A 20,179-nucleotide genomic window follows, 5' to 3' on the forward strand; every position below is an offset into this window, starting at 1 on the left:
CACATCGGAAATACAGACACTATGTACCAGGAGTGGTGAGAGGGAGAGACACAGACAAAGAAACTGAAAAAAAAAGAAAAGCAACAGATGAAAGATCATAAGTAAAGGCAGACCGAGAGATGAGAGAAGTATCTGTGAGTGCAGAGAGAGAATTAGAGTTGTAGAAGATCTGAAAAGGTGGCAGTAAATGCGAGACTTTTGCGAGGCTGCCATAGAAAGAGAAACCAGAAGAATGGCACAGGTGAAAGAGACAGAAACAGGGAACTTAACCTACATTAAAGAGGATACACTCCTCCGGTCTCATTCAATCTGAGCCCTTTCATCATAGCTCTCAGTACATGCTCATTATATACGGGCCACTCCCTCGCTGTACAGCAAAGTTACTCTGTGATCACAAGGTTGACATATGGCAGCTTTCTAATTCAATCCACCCCACCCATGTGTGTCTTATGACCGAGTTCTTCTGAAACTAAAGTTTGGGACTAAACATAGGTTGCTGGTGTTTTTGCTTGCTGGTAAAAATACAAAAATGCCCAGCTCAACAAGATATTTGATCCAGGACTAGTCTTGAAATCCTTCTGCCCTTACAAGAAGTGAAAAATTTGTCATACAGTAGGAATGAGTAACGCTTCTCAGAAAAAAAAAGTTTTGTTTCAAGAAACTAACACTTGTTTCTTGGAAATTCTCAAACATAATGGAAAACAGATTTAGTTATTTTGGGAAATACTCTTATTTGCTTTCTTGCTGAGAATTAGATGAGAAAATAGCCACCAGCCCTCATGTGGGTCCGTCAATCTGTTAGCTTAGCCTAGCTTAAAGACTCAAAGCAAAGGGAAACAGCTAGTCTGGCTATGTCCAAAGGTAAAAAATCAGCCTACCAGAACCTCTAAAGCTCACTTATTAATATAATTTACATTTTGTTTGTTTAGTCCGTACTGAAACTAAAGCATAAAAACGAGCAGTTGCAAGGAAGTCACTGCTCCCAACCAAGAAACAATCCGCTGCATAGCGTTCCGTAAACTCGTTATACTTCAGTTTTTGTACGAATTTTATAAAAGAGATATACAATTAAATTACTGAGCTTTAGATGTGCTGCTAAGTGGATTTTTTTGACTCAAGCTAGCTGTTTCTGTTTCAAGCCTTTATGCTATGCTAAGCTAACCATCAGCTGGCTGAAGCTGCACATTTAAAGAAAAAGACATGAGAGTGGAATCCATCTAAGTCTTGGCCAGAAAGTAAAAAGGTATATTTCCCAAAATGTCAAATCATTCCTTTACAGCAATAGACTAATACTAAACATTTCATTTTTTTTCTGTAAGAAGCAGCGGTATATTCTGTGTTCCACAATGAGACATGGCTTGAATGAAAGCAGGTTTAAAACTGTAATTAACCTCTGCCCTGACTTCGTTCGACACACACCCATAAACATGCCTGTTCTCTATCTTGTCAATTTACAAGCCACACACACACTCGTACAGCCCTCTTTCAACCCTGTAATATCATCAATTATGGTTGGGTTGTTTTCATGTGGCTGGAGCAGTAGCCGTGTGTGTGTGTGTGTGTTCAGAGAGCCACTGTATATATATGCGCACTGGTCTGAAACATTTGTACTCCATATGTGAAATTTAAGGTGTACACCAACGCTTGCCTGTCATTATATCTCCTAATGATAGTTATTTAATAGTTGTAGTATATTTCCACTCAAAAAGGGCATTTTAACTGGTTCAGGCTGGGAAAACAAGACCATGATATGAATGTAATGTCCTTAGTTCTCACCTTCCCTGATATAGATAGTCACCAGTTCACATTTTCAATTATTCACACTTTGCTGCAACTAAATAACAGAGCATTAAGTAAGCATTGCATATCACTCTAATATAGTCATTATCACAATGCAGCCTTAATTGTCTGCAGTTAATTTGGCTTTTGTTGTGTAATTTGTTTATGTTTACCACTGTGCAGCCTTGCTTGCAGCAAAACATATTTTCATGCTTCATTTAGTTATGGTAGAGCCACTATATAGTACCATACAGTAAAGTCATTCCAACGCTATCAACCAATTAAATCCTAATTTACTGTAACACAAGTCTTTTATTACATTTTATATTTTAAGGTATGTAAATCTTTGTTGTTTAGAACTTTTACTGAACAACATAATGAGTCGAGGTGTTTGGTTGGACATAAGTGTTGGTAATTAATTAAATATTAAGTATTATAAAAAGATATGAGATTGCTCTACAGTACAACAAGCAGAAAATGACATTTCTGAGATTGTTAGCCTTTAGTATTGCAGAAAACCTCCTAGACTGATATATATATAATTGTGGTGTCAACCTGCTACAGTAATTACAGGCTTTGAATCACATCTTTGACTGAAATTGTATATAACAATTATTAGGTCAGGTGACACTCCCAGTAGCTCTTCTCCATGCCTCTGTTTTCCTCCCCATATTTCATATGAAGAGTGGGTCATCCATCCTCCTTAAAGATTTTATTTGTTTTGTTTTGACAGTGATGAGAGGCAGGAAATTGGATGGAGAGGCGTAACACGATACAAAACAAGGCGCATTTTCAGCCCAGATGAGAGTACATGGTATCTGCATTAGTAGATTTGTTTTCCTCATTGTTACTGCCCGTCTCTTTTCTTAATTCTCTCCTCCATCTCTCTCATTTCACCTTCTCATCAACTCTCTACATTTGCCTCTTCATTCGTTCACTCGCTCTACTTTCCAATTCTCTGCCCTCGTGCCTTCCATTAATTTTTATCCATCTGCCTGTCTATATCTCCGTGTCTCTATTTCTTCTTGTTCTCTCCCCCGTCTCATTTTCTGTCTGTCATTCTCACGCTTCCCTCACCAATCATCCCCTGTGCTCTCTCTCTCTCTTCCTCCCTTTCCCCTCCTTCCTCTACCTCTCTGTCTTACATTATCAATTTTGCCCCCCTATTCTCTCTCCCCCATCCTTGCCTCCCCCCTTTTGTATCTGGGTTGCTGTCTGAACTAGTTCATGTGGAGCTTGCAAGCTGGTGGCGTCATTGCCCTTGTTTAATTGATGTTGTTTGATAGGAACAAGCTGCTTGTTGGACTCAGTCAGGTGGTAACTAAATCTTAAGAGCCTAACCATGAACAAGACCAAGCTAAAAAAAACAAGGAGGCAAGTTCTTGAGGTGACTGAATGTTTCAGCTTGGTGACACAAAATGGTGTAGTTCGATAGTGATTACATCTTGGCGCTTTCACACTATTGTACAACTTTTGCTTTACTCTGATTGCATTTTTCTAAGCAAAGTTAGAAAAGTGCTGTAAAGTACTGCAGAGGGAACGGTGCATTTACATTAACAAACCATTGAATACTAATGAGAACTTGCACTGCTGGCTCCATCAAGTCCCAGTCAGCAGAACAGAAATGGGATAAGTAACTGTAATATTAGCATAACAATACAAATCTGCATATAAATAATGAAATAAAGGCTGTGATAGATGGCCGTCATTACAAGGAGAGGAATAGGAGCACATTTGCCAATAACCTGATGTATTTTTCATCCTTAAGTACCTCTGTTTCTTAAAGCTCATTATATTATCCAACTTGACTACAAGTCCAGTCCCTGCGGCAGGCTGTTAGATGTTTTCATCACCTCATGATACTTTTGTAATGTCGGATACTTTCGTTTTATAATGCTTCAAATTTGAACATGCAAGATGTGTGTCTGTACATTTACACATGTCTATGTGTGTGTATGTGTGTGTGTGTTAGTGTCCACGTGCTGTTCATGTGTGTAGTGATACGAATCAGAGTGAAAGGTCAGTATTGCTTGAGGCGAGAGGAAACAGAGACAGAAGTGATATATTGCACTTTGTGACCGTTGTAACACCCCAGGTTATATTGAACAGTGTGGATGTGAGTATGAGACAGTGAAAGAACAGTTGCATGCATACGTGTGTGTGTGGGGGGGTGTGAGTGGAGGATGCTTTTTGGTGTGAATTGTTATGGATGAGGTTGCAAAAATTCCTGATGCAATCTTGAAGGACATTATGTCAGTAACTGGAACTCTCCGCTATGACATGTTTCACTTCTCTTTCTTCTTTTCAGTTAGGCAAGAGCAACAAAAAGCAGACATGATAAGATGAGAATTTTTTTTTTCATGGCTGTGGTGACAATGTACGTCATAGATTAATGACTGACATTAAGAAAACAATCCTTGTTTTGTTGTTGACATACAGTTTTGGATGAAAGTTCAGCGTAACCTTTGGCATCATGTTGCCTGCAAAGTGCATTTTCATTTCCACATTTATATGACTTACAATGACATCAGGCAGGATACCCACAGGGATTTTGTGTGTGTGTGCCTTTGTGTGGTGTGTGTGTGTGTCATGGATCTGATTGGTTTCTGCTGCCTGATTAATCAGCAGCTCCGTTTCAACGATGATCAATAACCTTGCAGGCTGATGGAGGTGGTCCACATCTCATCTGAATCATCTGTCTGTGTGTTTGAGTGTGGCTGCGTCTGCTCATGTGTGTCATATTATAGAGAATCAAGAAATGCCAGTTTGAATGTATGCATCTGCTAAAAATGTGTGTGTGTGTGTGTGTGTGTGTGTGTGTGTGTGTGTGTGTGTGTGTGTGTGTGTGTGTGTGTGTGTGTGTGTGTGTGTGTGTGTGTGTGTGTTCAGGGCACAGATATACAGCCACAGACACTACATTATAGAGTGTGCAGTCCCAGTGCCACGTAAGCACTTAGCAATTGACTTTTGTCGTGATTGACGGTGTGCCTAACGGCCAGATCGCCACAGCGACGGATGCTTTGATGCACTTGTTTGGCCGTTAACGCTTTAATAACCTTGAGTGGACAGAAAACAATCAACCGGTGGGTGTTGGAAATGTGTGTTTTAGTGATTCTGGATCCATTTGTGCAGTTACATGTGTGCGGACATGACTGCAGGTGTATGTACAAGCTCAGAAGAATGTATTATACATATTTCAGCTGCTGTGAGAGAGAAACAGTGTAGTGTGGCCGTGATGCTCATCTTTTCCCTTTCAAATTATCAAGCCTCATTTGCTTGCAATCCTCCTCCTCATCATTTAGTTCTGTTTCACAGCTCCCCTGGACCACACTCAGCATGACTTACAATTGCTTTAGTAGCCTGACACAATGAGTCTGAGGCAGCTCATGAATAATCAGGAGCCAACAATGTGTTATAAGGTTCAAGATAAAGCAGAAAGGCTTGATTAGAGGGCTACTGTGTAATCATGTCCAATATTTGAGCTGTGTTCACTTGTTCATGAGAGGATTCTGAAATGGGATTTGGGGACTTATGGCCTCTATTAGCCTTTATTTACCAAATATAATTTCTCTTATCACACAGGTTCCTTCTTAGCAACACCCTGCTACAAACTCATGTCATTCTGTGCTAGCATTAGTGGCTGAAGTTCCTCTCTTATCTTATGATCTCTGGAAAGCACTAAAGTGAACAATCCAAGAAGTGAAAGTGATGTGATTGCGGTGTGAAACTTGGGTTGCACATCTTGCACATATTAAGACACTTATTGTGAAATAGGTGTTTACCGAAATGGAAAATGGGCGAACAAGGCCAAAAGTTTATTGTTCATCTTGGATTTAAAGCAAGAGTTTGACGTTTTGGGGAATAAAGCTTATTTGCTTTGTTGCTGACAGATAGATAATATTGATACCATTCTCACATTCATCTATGATATACAATCCACATACGGTATATCTGTCTATTAAATGTGAGGCAACAGCCAGCAGCCTGGCCAAGAAATGCTCCACACATACCTCCCTGTAAAACCACAACTTTTTATTTTTTTATTTTTATTTTTTTAGTCTTTATGCTAACTGGCTGCTAGCTGTAGCTTCACATCTAACAGACATGTTTGTATGCTATATGAAGCTATGGTTCACCCAGCAGCTGGTCACAGGGGGAAAAAGCTATCCAGGTTCTGTCTAAAGGCACCAAAATCCATTTACCAGCACCTCTAAAGCTCACTAACACATTATATCTCATTTGTTTTATCCATACAAAAACCAAAGTGTAAAAACAACAAGGTGGGGTTTAACGGATTACTCCTTTGCTAAAAAAAACAACAAAAAAACAAAAAACAACTGCTAAAGCATTGAGGTCTCCTCTTCTTACTAGTGCAAATAAAGTTGTTTAAAACACTGTTTCTTAAAAATCCCCAAAGTTTAAGGAATTATTGACCATTTTGGGAATTATTTGCTTCCTTGTCGATAGTTAGATGAGAAGACGGATACTACTCTTACATTTAAGAGTGGTATTGATCTTCCGACTCTCTTGGTATATAGGAGGTCCCTGTCATATTGTAAATTACCCTCCCCACAATATAATAAATGCACGCTGAATAGGAAATATGTTCAAGTGTTGAATACAATAGTATCACATATGTTGTATTTGTTACTGTTATGTCCATTGAATGCAGCCAGTGTGGACCAGCTTATATTGACTACAAAGAGGATGAGTATAAGGAACAGCAACAAGGGCCAAATCAGTGTGAAGAAGAACTAGTTTAACTGGCTTTTGTGTCGTGCCAACTGATAGTCTGCCAAAGTCTGTGGAATACATGACAGAGAACAGCATGTATTGTTCATCCAGAGAGTCAGTCCTGAAAAATTATGGCTGTTAAGTAGTGCCTCTATTGAAAAATGCAACACAGGTTTCACAGCCTGCTGCTTTGGTACCAAAGGCAGGCCTACTTTCTACTTTTATCCTGTGTAGACACATTGAGAGCCACTAAATCCTTGTATATATGTACATACTTGGCCATTAAAGATGATTCTGATTCTGATTATTTTCCTAATCTTTAATTTTCCCGCTGGAGTTTTGGTAACACTTTAAATTTCAGCCTGTGTTATCTGTCTTCATGGATCTTTGGAAGACTGCTGTCATCTTAGCACCAACTAATAAGCATCAACTCAAATTTAATCTGACCCAGGCTAATTGAAATACAGTATTCTGAGGTAACAGCTGTGTTTCACATGTGAAAATCCTCATTATTTCACACGAAAAAGATGAATAACATGATAACTTATTAGAAGAAACATACACTTTTTCATAGGCCTGAAAAAGTTACTGAGGCTGAGGTCAAGAGCAACATACCAGTTTATTTAATGTAAAGTGATGTATTTAATGTACTCCATCATTTGTTTCTGATCAGATAAGGGGCTGTTTTTATTCACTGCTGAAATGCAAAGCTGAGCTGTGGGCTTCAGCTGCAAGAGAGCTTAAAGGGCAAAATGACGTTCACATTCAATGCATCTCTAATTAGAACTAGTTTGCTAGCCTGGAGTAAGAAAGTAGGAAATTTTGCAGAAAAAGGAAAATTGGTCTCCAGAAAGTTAGCCTGTTCTGAAATAAAATGCGTGGGTGTACATATATATAATACACCATGTTGAGATCACATGAAGCATAGACAGGAATCATCCTGTTACAGTATATGACGAGCAAAAGTGTAACCAATGTGCTACAGTTTCATGACTCTCGAGCTTAAAGAACCAACTTAATATTTCATGGAAAACAGCAATTATCCTCCGGGCTGAAACGGTTCGCACTGCTGCCTTCAAAGACGCCTATGCACTGTGGTATAGTCACTGTTTTCAGCTATATAACAGTAGTAAGACAGCGGGCGATGCTTATTCTCTTATTGCCATAGAAACTGGGTAGAAATGTAGCTTTCTCTAAAGATATCATTGTGGTATGTTTGGCAATATAGTAGTGAGATAGGCAGACACACTACGAGGAGATGGGGGAGGGTTAATAGGCACTGAATCTGTGATGCTTTGATGCCATGCTCAGAGGAAGAAATACAGCAGAGTTAGGGAGCAAAGATTTGCAAGTGGCACATTTTTAGTAATCTGAATTGAAGATATTGGATGCTAGTTATTAAAAACTTGATTTTGGAGTCATTTTTCTAGTTTTAAATAAATATTTCATAATATAATCATATACAGATTCTAATGATTTTATTAGATTCAAGTTTTACTTTGGATCATGTTCATTGACTTTGAGTAAGTGACTATGAGTTCAATTCATTAATTGGAAATACACTCATCAGAGCCAGACAAGTGTGTTTGCAGACCCTCTGTCCTTAATTTGAGTGATAGATACTTATTTTCAATGATGTATCACCTTTATGTTCTAATCAATTGGCTCTCACCCTGTAGCTTTAAGCCAATGGGCTTTACCATATGAGCTGTCTGAGTGCTTCAGTCTGGAGGCACAATCAGTGACTTGTAGCTTTTGGAGTTTAAAAGAAAAAATGAGCCTAAAAAACATTCTTTTTCACTCTAAACGACTATTGATGTTGTATTTCTTTGTCCATTTTTTGCTTTGTGTGTACTTGTTGTATGTATGTATCAACAAGAGCAATGTAAAACATTATCACTGAAGCCTGTATTGAATTGTAGGATACGTTTTTTTCTTTCTATTTAAGCCAGTGCCTTAAATCTTTCTCTTGCACTTTTTCTTTCTCTGCATCTCACTGCATGTAAACTAAAAAAAATTGATTCAAATTCCAAAGGAACATGATGGCGTTTTGAGATACAAAACAGTATTTCCAGCACAGCCCTTTCTTTAAACCTTTTCTTTAGTGAAGTTTGAATGCAGAGGGAAAAGCGAGGGCTTCTCTCTAAGACCATTTTGTACCAGTTTGTTCAACAGACATACAGGAGGAAGAAATATGTTATAGAACATGCAAAAATATACATTTCTACACCAGATTGTATACTTTAAGATATTGTATGTTGAGTCTGTCTAGATCAGGCAAGGCCTCGTACGCATACAATAACTTCTGCTGGAAGCCGAGAAGACCGTGCCATTTCAAGGGGTCAATAAAAAGACATTCTGGGAAAGGAGGGGAAATCATAAACTGAATTTGACAAGGTCAAGAAAACAATATTTGATCTAAATCAAATCTTGGAATGCCCCTGAACACCAAAGATTGATGAAATCTAACAGAAGCAACAGAGAGAAGATCTTGCTGCACTTTAAAAGAACCAGTGTGTAGGATTTAAGGGGATCTATTGGTAGAAATGGAATATAATATTCATAAGTATGTTTTACAGAATATCTGTAGCGTTTTCCTCCAACAAAGGAGATGAAAGAGAGCTTAGTATCTTTGCCTTTTTAATTATTCTCAAGGAGAATATTTCCCCATTCTAAACACAGCCCACCATGTTATTCATTAGTAAAGTATTTTAATATAACATGTACAGCTATTCACAGAATCCTCAGTTCTATTAATTTCTAGACTTTCCTCTCCCCAGCAGCTATTATAGAAATGTGTATGTAGGCATGCTGGATGTGTATTGTTCTTTCATGCGTGTTTTGTACTGTTGTGTGTGTGTGTGTTTGTGTGTGTTTGTCCAGCTCAGATTCGGCGGTTTATGCATTTAGCTGGAACACATTTGGTTGTGGATGGTTATGTGTGTGTGAAGCTCGATGTTCTCTCGATGTATGTAAGAGTTTGACTGGAATTGTTTGTGCATCCTTGTGTGTGTGTGTGTGTGTGTGTGTCTCCTCGGGGTGTGAATTAGCTTGCGGTGTAAAGGCCATGCTTCACACTGAGACAGAACTCTGATCAACTGTGTCGAAAAGACGGATAATGTAAAACTACTCCTCTCCTCTCTCTCATTATTTACAGCGACTCCAGCGCTCCTCTCTTCTCTCCCGCTCCTTTTTCCCCCCCATCTCCACATCTCCCTCATCGCCTACCTCTCTTTCTCTCTACCTCCTCCCTTTCCTTTCTCATCTCTCCTCCCTGGCCTCCATCCTCTTCTGCTCTGCTCTTTCGCCTCGCCTTGTCCACTTTTCCAATATTCTCACGGCCCTTCTCTCCCTCATCCATCTCTCGCCCCTCACTCCTCATCTCATTTCATCTGAGGCTATCCTTCTTCTTCACCTCCTCCTCTGTAGTGAGGTGAGGCGAAGCGGAACAGCACTTACCCAATCTCAAAATAAATTCCCATCCAAACAACATTGTTTTCTGGTGAAACACTTTAAATTCATACAAACATCAGTGTTTGTATTTTCTGCATCATTACTGATGTTTTCTATGTTATCTCCTGTACAGTGACCTTTGACCTGTCAAAATATGAGGTTTTCTCAAGAAATGACGCCAACACTTGAATAGAGCTGAAACAGGTTGTTAATTAGTTGATGATCTGAAAATTAATCTGCATCTATTTTTATAATCAGTTAATTGTTTTTGTCATTTTTCAAGCAAAAAAAGAAAAGATTTTCTGATTGCAGCTTCTCAAATACGAGAATGTGCTTCTTTTCTTCGTCAGTTGGAAGAAACGAGCAATTTGAAAACACAACCTTCGGCTCTGGGAAACTGTGATAAGCGTTTTCATTATTCTTTTGACATTTCAGAAAATTAAGATTGATCCAGGAAATAGTTGGTAGATTGATCAATAATGCAAATAGTAGTTGCAGCTCTGAACTTACAAACTTTAAACCTCCCTCCATCCATCTTTTTTTCCATCATTGTCTTACGTTTTTTCACCTCTGCTGCTTTTCAGCTCAGTAATTCTTCTCCTCTCTTCTCCTCTCCTCTCCTCCAACGATCTATGTTTTTTATCAGTGCAGTGCTGTGGAGATGCTGCTGGCAGTGCACGCTCCTTTGGTTAATATTCATCCTATGACCCCAACTCTCACACACACAAACACACACACACACACACACACACACAAAGTAACGGTCACACAGTTCAGCTCTCTGTCCCCCTACTCTTGCTCACATCAGCTCATCCAGCCTCAGTCTCCATCTCTTTTTTTCCCCTCTTTCTTAGTTCCACATCTTTCTCCTCGTCTCTCTGTGTTGTTGTTCTGTACTAGAGAGAGGGAGGAAGAGGAGGGAGATGTTCCTTTACAGAGGGAGAGAGAGAGAGAGAGAGAGAGAGAGAGAGAGAGAGAGAGAGAGAGAGAGAGAGAGAGAGAGAGAGAGAGAGGAGGGCGCAAGAGCAAACGGGTGAAGTGCGCTTGCTCTGTCGTTGCCGCCGCCGCTTCAGAGGAGAAGATCCGTTTATTCAGCTGCTGAATGAGGGACGGAGCGGAGGGAAGGATGAACAGACAGAGGGATGAGTGAATAACTGAATGAACGGAACCAGATCTGGGCTTCTTCCAGTGCACCGAACCGGTGAGAAGACGCAAACAACGTGTGTATTATACGGTGAATTTATATGCATTTATAATTATATATAATTGTTTTAGTTGCTCTCATTGTCATATTTGAGCCGTGTGTGACTGGAGACAGTCGGTGTGTGTAAGAAGTATACAGAGAAATGTGATGCACGAGGTGCGATCACTTTGACAGTTTCGTTAATTGCAGAGTGGTGTCAATTGCACAGATTGGTGCGTGCGTGCGTAAATGAGGAGCACAAAACCTGTCAGAGAGATCAGCTCAGACGGAGGGTGAACGCCAGGGAATCACAGAGAAAACAATCATGTAGCTGACGGAGAGACCGCGGAGGAATCTACCGGGCACCGGACTGCCATGCATGACCGCGGGGGGGTTTTCAGGTGTGCGCGACACAGCAGAGTGCTGCCCTGTCCGGTACACAGGCACGCCTTCAGTTAGAGCTCCTGTTCAGCTTTTATACAGCGCGAATCTTCCACTACTGAGACAGCGTACGTGCGTAAACCGGAGATCTTGGCCGGCGCCGGCTGAACAGAGTGATGCTCTCTGCTGGAGGGAGAGCCTCGGTGGAAAACGGTGAGTGATATTCCCTCAAAGCTGCGGGGGTATAACCCGGTCGAGCGGGTCGAGCGGTGGGCGGCGGAGGAGGACGAGATTAGGGGTTAGGGGTTAGTGAACATACCCGGAGAACTGCGCACCGGGTCAGGCTGCGCTAGAGAAACGCACCAGGGACAATTACAGCCAAGCAGAAGATACATTGAATCTGAGTTCAGGAAATAACGCTGAGGCTGGATTGACGAAGATGAAGATGATGATGGAGTAAACTGGAACGCACATTAGCACCAGTTGGTTTAATTAATCATATTGATTACATCGGGAATATATCATGATGAAGGTAGTCATCATCGTTGTTGTGTTTTTTTGTAATTTATGAATGACCATAATATACAGTAGATGGTGATGAGGGTGATGATGGTGATGAAGATGATGATGGTGTTGATGTGCTGGTGATTACGATGAGGATGAAGAGGAGCAGGCTGGTGATGAGGAAGATGATGGTGGTGATAATGATGATGATGATGACGATGATGACGATGGCACTGGTGATGATGAGGATGAAGATTCTAGAGATGGTAATTTTGACAGGGATGACAGCTGAGCGAATGGCAGCACAGTGGTGGTGATGATGATGATGATGATGATGATGATGAGGCTGCTGTTAGGAAGACAATGATGACGTTGGTGCTGGTGATGATGAAAATGGTTGTTAGATGATAATGGTGATGGTGATGAAGATGACTGTGGTGGAAGTTTAATGACAGTATTTGAACTGAGGGCAGCATGATGATGGCGATGACTTTTTCAACAATGATAAATAATTAAACTAAAGACATGTCGCCCACTCAATAATTCAAAGAGCCAAGCTGTCTAAGGAAATGTAGGCTATAAATTAATTTGCATATCTCAAAGCATTTTTCAGCTTACATCAGCAACAATAAGTCTTTGTGTTAAGCAGCTTTGGTGTCGTCTCGCTGCTATGATCCAGTGGGCATTTACTGACTGTACAATCCAGTGTGGGTCATGTCTGCAGGGTGGTGATACATGAGGCAACATCTTGGACAACACAGACGAAGCTGTATTCATTTATTTAAATGTTTTCTGGCAGCAAGATTTAATGATTTAATAATCAAAGTTTTAAAAAAAAGGGTACTTCTTTGAGTTAAGATGTTGAAAAGTTGCCTTGTTTTATAGGCCATGACGCAGACACAACTTTTTGAGACAATGTGACACTTTGTTGATGATTCTGAGTGGATTTCCCTCAGCGGCAGAGTTCATTTTGTGTTTACTTCTGCTTGTAACTATCTCGCACACTGCAACAGTTTGTTTTGTGTGTCATCTGTGTTGATTTTGTTCCACCTGTCCTGCTATTCATCCCGGATGAGCACTGACAGTAAATGACTGCCTACCCAGAGAAACCAGGTGTTTGGAAATAAAAACACATGCATTTATTCATTGCTTTGTGGGAGGATATTGAAATGTCAATATTGACATTGATTTGGTCAGGCTAACCCTGTCATATTTATAGTTTGCCTCTAGGTGTGTGTGTGCTATATGCGCATAAGCATGCTGCCTCTGTACCTTCTAAGTCTCTATGTGTTTGTGCTGATGCCAAAAATATCCAAGACTTTACCTCTTTGTCTGTGTCTTCCTTTCCTGTGACTGTATCCTCAACTAATCCATTAATGACTTAAACAACACACTCACTTCCTCGCTGGAAAGAAGGTAACCCACATCTTGGCTCTATTCTTGTCCATGTTAATCTGGTTATGTGTATCGCTGGAACCGGTCTCTGGTTACCTGTGTTGTTGTTGGTTACTGAACCTGGGGATCCCGCTACTGTCAGCATTAGCATGTCTGGCCATTCGCTGAGAGGGATAGGAAAGTCCCTGTGGTCATAATCCTCTTCTCTCCTGTGTGTGTGTGTGTGTGCATGTTATGTTTGTGTGTGTGCTTCATGCTGTTAGTAGTGTCAGTGGGGGGTTGTTATCCCCGGAGACAGATTTCTTGTGTTCTGAATGGTGTGGCAGGTGGAAGATGTAATTGGCAATGACTGGAAAGTGGAAACAGAAGAAATAAAGAAGATTAACAGCTTCTTTTTCCAAGACGATATGGTTAAGGTTATGCAAGTAAAACACTTGGTTATGGTTACGGAAAGATTGTGGTCAAGGTTATAAAAAAGAAACATTAAAGGTACCCTGTAGAGTTTTGACCACTAGCAGTGCAATGGAGCAATGTTTTTATGAGTGAGTGCGTCCCCGTTTTGTTTGCATCATGCACAAGGATGCACATGCATGCGGACACAGGTGATACAATACACAATCCTACCAGTGGTTTCACACATGTAGTAATGAAGGAAGACCAGATAGCAAGTAAACATGTATATAAACAATGTAGGTTTTAAAAGGTTCAAAAAATCATTGTGCTTTGGTGAGAAACACTGAATGGAAACAGAAACATTGTTTTAATTATATGTCTGACGCATGAAAGTCAATCTATGTCACGGATGTCAATCATGAGGTGCAGAATCGTCTAATATTGTAACGATCGTAATACTGGGCTCTACAAGTAGTACTAATGAGTCAAAAGTAAGCTGTTTCTTTAAATAAAGAATAACTAACAAACCCCTGAAAGTCTTGTTTGTCCTGACCTCCAGTGATGTAGAGGTGTACTCCTGGGCATGTCAGTATACCATGACATCACTGATGGGTGTGGTTACAGGCGCAACCGAGTAGACTGCCAACCAAATCCGGCAGAGATGCCTCAGAGAAACCGTCTTGACATTTTCGACTAGAGAGGGCAGTGAAACACTGCTTTTCAGCTTGACGTTAAGTGACTCTTTAACACAAGCCAAGTCTTTTATATGGTCCCCTCATGCCCCCCCTCTAAAAAGACTCAGCCCCTGATGATGTTTTCCTTATTGATTCTGAAAGTCATAATTTTCATGTTTTTTTAAGATATTGGCCTTTGCCTGATGTGTGCAGCAAAATACAACCTGTGTGCTCAAGCATTTCCACCACAGGAATCATTAAACTTTCAGCTCCTATCTCAACCTCTCTGACCAACTCGCCAAAAACATTTTAATTAAGTTTATTTTGTGTTCGGAAAGTGGTTCGATCCAAAAATTAGAAAGTCCACTCTATCTCCTTCATCTGTTTAGACTTCTGCTTTAATCGAGATAATTTCAGGAGGCATTTTAATCTTACTGCAACCTAACTGCGAGTTCCCCCTCGAGGCTTTGAACAGCATGGCCTCCTGCCTACAGGTTGATTAATTAAGTCACTATTACAATAGAATGCGAGGACAGTGATATATCACGGTGTTCATCTCTTGTCTGGCTGCGAAACAAAGCCTTTGGCCTATCCCGTTTTATTTGATGCAGTCTTTGACATTCATGGAAGGTGCCCAATACGCTGCCTGCTCTGCCCAAACGCCACATCACATATTGGCACCTCAACACTCGCTGCACTGGTGGAGAGTCTACTGTGAATAAAGGCCAGAGGGTGGTGCTTTTTTGCAACATGGTCTGTCTGTCCTGAAACTGTGCAGTCAGTGCAGTCATATATGACCAAGTGATATCATTTGGAAGAGTTGACTTCAGCAGGAGACTGTTGGGAAACAAAGAAAAGTTAAAAATCAGTTCTATACAATGTGACTAAGGCCTAGAAGGATGTAAGATCAAAGTAAAGCACCACAATCATATATCAAAGGAAACTAAATGCTCTGCTAAAAAAATCAATAATCACTTACACAGAGGACTGCAACAATATAGAGTTCAGATATATTCTGGATGAAACACCCCTCTGAGATTAAAGAAAAAAAAATCCAATAAAGATGAGTAGTGCTGACCTAATATCACCCTGATTTCCCTCACGGGGCCAAACAGGTTGGCCAGGCCTCACATCATTCATTCCACTCAGTTTCCAATCACTCCCAAAGCATCACTTCAGGGATTCATTTGACACATTTATTGCCAAATGCTGTGATTTTCAAGCTGGGCAGCAGTTTTAGATGTACTAACAGTGATCTCACTTGCACAGCAGACCGATCTGGCCCTCACACTTAGTCCTTCAGAGGGAAGGTGGCCAATGATGGACTGAGTCTTAACAGCCGGTAGCGCTGAATGCGGCTTGCACCATTTTGCTTAGTCCACATATTGACCAAACTAGGGAGTGTGATCATAGAAGGAACAGTTAGATCTTTCAATATTTCTCTTCTCTCAACAATAATGTGTGGTTATATATCACTTATTGGTGGCATATATTCACTGCACCTCTTGCAAAATATGGCAGAGGCAAAGTCCTCAACCGACAAGACACACTTGGTTGATATTTTACAGGCTGATTGCAGTATTTTTATACTCACTCTGTATATAATTCCTCTATTTTTAGGCCTATACATAAACATTTCAGTATTTCCACACTATATTTACATTACATTTTATCAACTATATAAGCAACTTATAGGCAAATCAAGGCAATAAAGCAAGAATACAGTGACTCAAAAAGTAAGAAACAACTGGAAGTAGATAAGTGTTTAAAGTAGTGAAACAATCAACAGAGTGTTAAAAGGTTCAAGTATTGAGGTGTTCACGGAAGAGCAGTTTTCAAGTGTTGCTTGATTGCGCTGTTGAAGGTTTCACCATGGTATACCCAAGACACACTCCACCCAAACCTACCTCTAAAATAATTCTCTGCAAAGACTCAGTGAAAATTGACAATGAACTAAAACACATGATGGAAATTTTTTTTCAGTTGAGCTGAATTGTAACTAAACTTTTGTGCAAGTACAAGTTAACACCCCTGCTTAGATCAGCAGGAAGCTGGTGGCCTACAAAGCAAGCTGTGGTTTCTGCCCCTGACACAGACACTCTACATCCTTCATCTAAGTCAAAGATGTAGAGTAAGACTAAGTCTTGTATTGTTAGAGTTCTAAGAATGGTATTGTGCAACACAAACAATAATTATCCAATAGTTTGCTGATGTTCTGGTTGGTGACCATATATGGAGTTTTAGATGTAGATGCTCCAAGACGAATGATATAAAAGCAGAGGCCAGAGAGGTCTCTGGGCTTTTTTTGTTTTTGACTTTTTCTGCCTTTTTTTGCTTTTTGGCCTTTTGGAGGTTTGCTGCTTTTAGGCCTTTTTGACTTTAAGGCTTTTTTGACTTCTTTAAATCCTAGAGGGGGTTTTCTTCTTTTTCACTTTTACATTCAAGTTTTTTTTTTTTATTATTTTTTTTTTTTTTAAATATTTTGTAATACCTACTTATTTTTGTGCCTGACTTGTGCTCATCTCTGAGGTCCTCTGGTAGCTCCTTCCAATTAAGAAGCTGCCTTCCTGGGGTATGGCTGACATGAGATCTAAATTCATTTATATTGAAAATTTATGATGGGAATTGCTAAGGTTAAACATCCAATGTTTTAATTAACAGATTTGGAAAGGTTTAGATTTGTTGATTGAGATTATCCTGATACACCTGTGATAGAGGTATAATTTCTGCACAGAATCAGATTGGAAGGTTCACTATAATGTGTTTAATTGGCTGAACTGTTAGGGCCAGGGCATTGATGCAGTCCTATAAAACTGGGCAAGTGCTGTCGACCGTCAGAGTGGGCCTCCTCCAATGATGACCTGTTAGAGGGCCATCTTGGGGTACTTTCAAACCTCCAACACCTATTTGCACCCACACATCTTCGTTGTAATCCAGCTGTCAGGCATTCTTGAATAAATAGGTTTCAATGGTTCAACGACAGCTGGTGATCATAGAAGCCAGGCTGAATCTTGGTTCCCAAAGCAGGCTAAGCAGGCGGTCTCGCATGTAGATTGTGGGAGCCAGTTCGATACCTAGGTCAGAGGTAGAGGATAGCCATCAGGGGGTATTGGTTATCTGAAGGCAGAAACCATTACCGCACCGAGTCAGTCCAAGAATCTGTATGGCCACTAGAATCTTATTATTGTCAGCATGGACACAACTTTGAAAATGCATTTTCTCTTAATGTTTGGAAATAGAAGTCACAGACAATACAACTGAACAGTTACAGTAAATAAAATGTTTAAAAACAGCTAAATATTAAAAATGTTCTGGGGGACGGGGGCACTCGGGCTTGTACTGTAACCTCAGTATTTCTAAAATCCTCTCTAGAATGCACTGTTCAGAGTTGGATTGTAGTTTGTCAGTAATTTCTGACTTGCTTATTTAAACAGTCATTTAATAATTGAACAATTTTCTCAAAACACTTTCAAATTAATACAGATTTTTGAAATAGGGTTAACATGTACCATGTTAGTCTCTGGTCATGCATGGCTGCTGGCTGATGACTCCTGGGCAGAATGAGTCATGGAGGGACCAGTCTGCCAAAACCCCTCAACTAGTTTATCTCATTGATCTTTAAAGATTAGCTACAATCCCACATGACTGCTGCTGCACTCATCATCTCAGTGTCCTTGAGCCCTCAGGTCTGCATATACAGTAGTTACCATCATTGCCCAGCATGCCTGCAGACTCAGACATATGCAAAAACACTCACAAACTAGAATGAGTACACTCAGACTCGCAAAAAGTGAATACAGAGCAACTTCAATCTCACAAAAAATGAATGTACAAACACACTTGATGGCGCCGTCATCACTGTCATCCCACCAGATGATGTTTAAAGATGAGCTGGGCATTGATATGCAGAGAGACTCACCCTGCTGCTGCTGCTAAGAATAGAAAACGGTAAGGTGGAGGGGAGCCGTTTGTTTTATGAGTAACCTCAGCATATGAACCACACATGCAAACCGGTGACAGTGTGCGTGAGAGGTAGTAACTGTGTCTGTGAATCTGTCTTACACTGTCTTACTCTGTCTGTGTCTTTGTGTGTGTGTGTGTGTGTGTGTGATGATTCACAGGGCAGACTGTCTCGGAGATGTTATTGTTGTTGGCGATGTTGACTTAAATTACATTTCAGGGATGGCTTGATGCTTGGCAGCGTGAGACTGCGCTAAGTGGAGAAAAGTGACTAAGGTGGTTATGATTTCTGAAAGATAGAGGAAGAGACAGAAAGGAGAAGAAAAAAAAAACCCACAACCCGAGCTGCTTCTGTCTTTTTCACAGTTGCTGTCTGAGGCCAGATTCAGCACAATCTGCTCTTTTGAATTCATGAATGGAATGCACGACGTGAAACGGACAATCACAGACTTATCCGATTAGCTGTGAAAACAGGCACAGATAAGAATACAGTGACCTTTTAAAGTTTTTCTGAACGGATAGGCTTGAATAGGCTTCATTTGAAGAGTTCAGTTGCAGAAAGCATTGTGTGTTCTTTTTAAGGAGAAATTCTGAAGCAATAAGCAAAACTGAGGAAAACATGAAGCACTTTGTAGTGGCTATTGCTTGTGAAACATATGAAGCGCTTGTTTCTGAATGACTACGTTTACATGGTATCCCGAAAAAGACAATATTCCTGCTAAGCTGTTTAAATGGCCAATGAAAATGACTATTCCACTAATATTCCCGTGTACATGCAGAGGGTTTTCAGGGTTTCCCTCTGCCCCTGTGGGAACGGGAATCACAAGCTCTCCGCAGGCAGTGAAGTAAACCGGCAAGGTGAAAAACATTAGTGAGCTGCTGCCTGATATTTATAAGTGATATTGATATGACTGATATTATAAATTTATAGGCACATCCAGTACCTAGGTTGTCCTCGTCATGGAGAAGATGCACTCTGCTTTTCCAGAGCAGCTCTCCACTCTCCTTTCATTCCTCTCTTCTGTCTGCCTTCCTGCTCCAGCATATGTCATTTTACCTCCGCAGGGGTAAACAGGCAAGAGGGTCATGTGTCGCAAAATGAGGTACAAACCCCCGTTGAGATGCATATTCCGAATGCGGAGTATACATGTCCAAAGAATGCTCCTAAAACCTGAATAATACCGGCATATCCCACGTCTTAATCGGAAAATGCTACATTCGGAATAAAGCCTAATTCAGAATATCCAAACGGAGTATGCTGTTTATATGACTCGTATCAAATTCAGAATATCGTCATATTTGGAATAATAGTGGAATATTAGTGTGCATGTAAACGTACCCATTGGTTTCCTGGTAGTTTTTCTCTCTCTCTCTGTATATGTCTGACTCCCTCTCTTTCTCTGCCCTGTTATTTCTCTCTCGCTTTCTTTCTCTCTCTATCCTGTTTGCATGGCTTTCACTCTCTAATTTTCTCCATCTCTCCTCTCTCCATGTCTGTCTCATTCAATCTATCCTCCCATCACTTTGGCTTTCCTCTGTCTTTCCATGTATATTGGCATTAAATTCACCATTTCCAAGGCAGTTTATCACATATAACGGTTAGGCTTGAACACCAGGAATTGAAATCACAGCATTTCCTGGAAAATCTCCATCCTAGGAAAACTCCCTATTTCCCCCGGGTAAAAAACATAACCCAGGATTTTCAGCATGTGTATTGGCTCTA

The 20,179-nt window shown here is 40.4% G+C and overlaps 1 protein-coding gene across 3 annotated transcripts in view; it reads left to right on the forward strand.

Annotated features, from left to right (window-relative positions):
* The first annotated feature begins 11,050 nt into the window (after nt 1-11,050).
* The window catches only part of slc8a4b (solute carrier family 8 member 4b), a 101,735-nt gene continuing 92,606 nt past the window's right edge, over nt 11,051-20,179 (forward strand). For 2 of the 3 annotated variants that reach the window (XM_067579555.1, XM_067579557.1), the window contains exon 1: nt 11,051-11,186. The gene's annotated coding sequence lies outside the window, so the exon portion shown is untranslated. The remainder of the gene's footprint in view (nt 11,187-20,179) is intronic. The other variant, XM_067579556.1, reaches the window with a different exon arrangement.

The sequence above is a fragment of the Thunnus thynnus genome, chromosome 22 (genome assembly GCF_963924715.1).
Source record: "Thunnus thynnus chromosome 22, fThuThy2.1, whole genome shotgun sequence".
Taxonomy (NCBI): Eukaryota; Metazoa; Chordata; class Actinopteri; order Scombriformes; family Scombridae; genus Thunnus; species Thunnus thynnus.